Here is a 5,786-nt window from a genome sequence, read left to right as displayed (position 1 = left end):
TCATTACGCTAGTTCTTTGACTCTTACAGTAGCCTCCTAATGGGTCTCCTGGCTTCCAGTCTCTTTCCTTTTTAGTTTTCCTCCCTACAGCTGCCAAAGTGATTTTCCTAAAGCAACGTGCTTACCATAATACTTCTCTAATCAATAGACTCCAGTGACTCACATGTAGACTTCCTTGTTTGGACCTGAAACAATTAAAAACATAATAATGCAGCATTTATATATCACTTTAACATTTGCAAAGCACTGTATAGAGGTTATCTTATTTGAGCCTTTCAAGAACCCTGTAAGGCAGGTGCTATTATTATCCTAATTTTTAAATTTTATTTTACAGATGAGAAAACTGAGGCTTAATGAGGTTAAGTAAGAGGTCACCTAACTGAGTTGGGATTTGAATGGATGTCTTCCTTACTCCAAACGTATTATCTAGTTCATCACCACCCAATCTCTCCAGCCATGCCACTCTTTACATGCTGGTTGATACAGACAAATTGGCTTTCTTCTGTTTCTCACACATGACAGACACTCTATCTCCTGTCCCTACAGGCAAACAAGCCATGGAGCGAAGTCTGAGTGCAGTTGTTTGACTTGTCAATTATCTATTGGAATTTTGGCTAATTTTAAGTTCAAACCATGAATGGTTGGAGGATAGCTGGAGACTGAACTTCTCTTCCTCACTAGAGTGAATGGGCTAAAATGACATTTCTCTGCCCTGTTGAGGAGCGTAAAATCTATTGATGTATGTACAGTGTAAAATATTACTGTGTTGCAGTAAACTTTTCCAGTAAAATGTCAGCTTTTTGAGGGCAGGGATAATATTCCTTTCTGTCTTTGTGTTCCTATAACCTAGCACTGTGCCTAGAACATAGAAAGAGTTGAATTGAAGTCAACTGGTACATAAGGGTTATGTTTGGAGTGTTCCTGGAAAGTAATACCCAACGGCTTCTACCCCTTTTACCCCAAGCAAGATCACATTGGCAGTAGGATAAAACCATAGAATCATAGACATTAGAGGTCACAGGCACCATAAAGGTCTTCTAGCCTAACATCTTTATTTTATTAATGAGGAAGCTAAGACCTAGTAAGTGGCAGAGCTGGTATTTAAACTTGAGACTCCGAGTTCCAAATCCTGTGTGTCTTTTCTTATACAAAAAACAGTAGCAATATTAAATAAATAAATACATGAATGATTAAATAAATTAGTAACATTTATGCAGTGCTCACTATGTGCCAGACACTGTCCCAAGTGTTATATAATTATTAGCTTATTTGATCCTCATCCTGGGTGGTAGGTGCTACTATTATCCTCATTTAACAGTTGAAATAAAACTGAGGAAAAAAAGAGGTTAAGTGACTAACCAAATTCTGCAGGATTAGTAATGAGAAACTTTTTCCTTGAATTCAGAGTCTAGAGTGGAAACAAGAACTAATCCCTTCATCCTGAGAAAGGACGTATCAGAGATTGAAGGAAAGCTCCAGTTCTGAGATTAGAGAAATTAGCCTGTCCGTCCTTTGCTTAATAGGATAATTCCGATATTTTCCTTTGTTGTCAATATGTTGCATCAAAACTCATTTCTTGAACAAGAAACGCCTTAGGAAGATTCTGAGGATCACCTGGCAGGATAAGGTACCAGACACTGAAGTCCTTGTTCAAGCTGAACTGCCAAGTATTCAAATTATGCTTCAGAGAGTGCAACTCGGATGGACTGGTCACATTGTTCGAATGCAGAATGTACGCTTGCCAAAAAGACTATTTTATGGAGAACTCGCATGGGGCAGGCAATCACATGATGGCCAGAAGAAGCGATACAAGGCCACTCTGAAGGTCTCTCTCAAGAACTTCGGATTTGACTATGCAACATGTGAGACATTGGCACAGGACCACTCAACACTGGCATGCCCCCATCAGAAATGGTGCTGCGCTCCATGAGCAAAGTAGAATTGAGACAGCACAAAGCAAATGCAGGATGTGCAAATTTGGGATATCCATCCCATATAGTCATATGGACTATCTGTGCCTAGTTTGTGGTAGAACATTCCGAGTTCATATTGGTCTGATCAGCCACAGTCAGACACACTGAAATTTCAATTTATCATGGAGATGTCATTTTGGTCCTCTTTGAAGACGAAGGGCAACAACCAATAAGATTTTCTTTTTAAAGATGAAAGATTAGAAGTGTTAAGAAGAGTAGGAACAGGGTCTGAAAAGAATGAAATGATAGATGTCCTTGGGTCTAATTCACATAGGTAAGGCTTGCCTAAGATAGGGAAATAAGATAGAGAAAAGGAAAATTAGTGGCAATCTGTGGGGAACATAAAAAATGCTTTCCCTAGTGTATCCCCTCCTTCAAGTTAACTTTGCATACATGGATCACTAGGATAAGAGACTGGATTTTTGAAAAAACAAACAAACTATCTCCACTGTCTAGTACAGTGCCTGGAACATAGTAAGAAATACAGATTGATTAATCCAATAGTATGTATGGAAGAAAGCATTAATCGTACTGAGACATCATATTGTAAGGATTTTTAAAGAACAAATAAGACTCAAATTTACTAAATGGATATCTATATGTTGGTGTGAAAGATTCTGAGTTTGCGTAGATGAGAATTTCAGCTGTACTTGTGGGGCAAGTCTCAGCATTGAAAAGAATTTTAGCAGCTATTTGTAGGTCAAAAGATGACTAGTGGAACAGAAAGGTGAAGAGAATGAATATCTCGTGGAATAAGTAGTGGGATTTACTTAAAACATTAATAACCAAGCCTTCAATTATAGCATACATCACAGTAAATTCCATTTTTTTCAACAAATTGCACCTTAACAAAATGAACATAGTTGTGAATTAAATGCCAATTGCTCTCATTAAGTGGACATTCAACATACAGCAAGGTTTGAAGAATTTTTTCAGACCTAGCTATAAATTAAGGACCTTCACCTCTTGTAATCACCCTTGATCTTGAATATGAGCAGAACATGATAGCCTAAATATGACCAAGATTTGAGATTCCAGGGAGAGGTCATGTCCCTGAAGATACACTAAGAACAAGAAGATAAAGAGATTATCTTTAATAGGGGAGAGAGTTATATTCAGAATGTCTGGGAGCTGGAATAAACGAGGAACTTGGATACTGGGAAACAAATTGTCAAAGATACACCAGAAGGACTAGGTGTCATAGTATTGGGAACCTAGACTAAAGAGTCTGACCTAGGAAATTTCAGGATCATAGCATGGAATCTGAGGACAATTCTTGTGTTAGCATTTGGGACACCTTGGGAACTTCTCATTTTTTTTTGACATGTTGATCCAGCTGAGATAATCTGAGAAGTCAATAATCAGACACTCCTCACTAGGGGGAGTTACTGGCTTCTTTTACAAGTAGAAGCTACAAGTTTCTTATTCTTTTTTTTAAATACATATTTGTTATTCATTTATTTTAAACATTCATTTGAAAGATTTTTTTTGAGTTTCAAATTATCTCTCTCTTTACTGACCCTCTGCCACTCACTGAGGAAGCAAACAATGTGACATTAATTATACATGTGAAATCATATAAAATGTGTTTCCATATTACAATGTTACAAAAAGAAAAGCAAGAAATATAAAGAAAATGAAAAAAAAACTGCTCCAATTTGCACTCAGGTTCGTCACTGTTCTCTCTTGAGGCAGATAGCATTTTTCATTAAGGATCCTTTGGAATTGTCTTGAATCATTGCCTTGATTGAAATAGTCAAATTTTTCACAGTTGATGATTCTTATAATACTGCTGTTACTTTGTACAATGATCTCCTGGTTCTGCTTATTTCACTTTGCATCAGTTTATGTGTTCCTAGATTTAAGCTCACAAATTTCAGATCACAGAATGGTTTTATTTACAAATTAATAGATTGACAAAATACTCACATCTGACCTACTGGAGCAGAGGTTATTAATCTGAGATCTGTAGGCTTAAAATTTTTTTTCGATAGCTGTATTTCAATAGATTTAGTTTTCTTTGTAATCCCATATCATATGTTATGCATTTAAATATATTATCCTGAGAAAAAGTTCATAGTGGTCCACGATTCAAAAAAAAGGTTAAAAACCACTGTCTTATAGAGTCAAGGGAGCCGCCCCTTCCCTATGACCAACTGTCCCTATAAATTCCTCTATAAGTCTTCATGACTTACTGTATTGCCCTGGATAGGGTACCAGAAAAAAAGGTTGCCACAGTTTTTGTTGTTGTTTACTGTTTTGTTCTCTTCTCAATAATCATTGTCTTTGCTATATTTTTCTTTCCCTGCTGCTCTGTTTGGGTGACTCCAATCACCGTTCCCTAATACTCTCTGCTTTCTACTTCTTGATGCTCCTTGGCAGGAAATCAATCTTTCATTTTCCTCCTTTTGTTTTTAGCTTTTATTTCCCCCTAGTTACATGTAAAAACAATTATTAACATTTGTTTTTAAAACTTTGATTTCCAAATTTTCTCCCTTCCTCTTTCCCCACCCCACCTCTTTGAGCAGGCAAGTGATTCGATATAGATTATACATGTGTAGTCATGAAAAATATTTCCATAATAGTCATGTTGTGAAAGAAAGCATAGACCAAAAATAATCAAGAAAAATAAAGTAAAAAACCGTATGCTTCACTCTGTATTAAGATACTATCAGTTCCTTCTCTGGGGATAGATAGAATTTTTCCATCATAAGACCTTCAGAGTTGTTTTGGATCATTGTGTTTCTAAGGATAGCTGTCAGTCACATCTGATCATCTTAAATATTGATGTTATTTTTGTACATAATAAATTTCACTTTGCATCAGCCCATGAAAGTCTTTCCAGGTTTTTCTGAGAGCATTCTGCTAGTCATTTCTTATAGTACAATGGTATTCATCATAACCACATACCACAACTTGTTCAACTATTCCCAAATTGTTGGACTTCCCCTCAACTTCTAATTCTTTACCCTCAAAAAAGAGCTTCTATAAATATTTTTTATATGTATAGGTTCTTTCTCTTTTTCTTTTAATCTCTCAGTAGTATCACTGCTAGGTCAAAGGGTATGGTTTTATAGCCCTTTGGGCATAGTTCCAAATTACTCTCCAAAATGGTTGAATCAGTTCACAACTTCACTATCACTGCATTAAAGTCTTATTTTTCCCACACCTCTTGCCACATTTGTCATTTACCTTTTCTGTCCTCTTCATCAACCTAATAGGTATGAAGTAGTACCTCAGAATTATTTTAATTTGCATTTCTTCAATCAATACTGAGTTAGAGCATTTTGTCATGTGTCTATAGATTACTTTGATTACTTTATCTGAAAATTGATCATATCTTTTGATCATTTATCATCGGGGGAATGCCTTTTATTTTTATAAATTTGATTCAGTTCTCTGTATGTTAGAGAAATAAGGCTTTTATCAGGAAACTTGCTTCAAAATTTTCTTTCATTTACTATTGCTAACTGTATTTCCCTTCATCCTATCCTCCAACCATTTATTCTACCCTCTCTCTCCTTTCACCTTGTGCTTTCCCAAAACTGTTTTGCTTCTGACTATTCCCTTTCCCAATCTGCCCTGCCTTCTGCCACATCCCATTTCTCTTTTCCCTTTCCCCTCCTACTTTCCTGTAGGATAAGATATATTTCTTTACCCAACTGAGTGTGTATGTTATTCCCTCTTTGAGCCAATTGTGATGAGAGTAAGGTTCACTCACTCCCTCTCACCTTCCCCCTCTTCTTGTCCACTTTAAAAAATATTCTTGTGTCTTTTATGTGAGATAATTTACCCCAATCTACCATTCTCCTT

The sequence above is a fragment of the Notamacropus eugenii genome, chromosome 6 (assembly GCF_028372415.1).
Source record: "Notamacropus eugenii isolate mMacEug1 chromosome 6, mMacEug1.pri_v2, whole genome shotgun sequence".
NCBI classification, from domain to species: domain Eukaryota; kingdom Metazoa; phylum Chordata; class Mammalia; order Diprotodontia; family Macropodidae; genus Notamacropus; species Notamacropus eugenii.
This window is presented reverse-complemented; position numbering follows the sequence as displayed.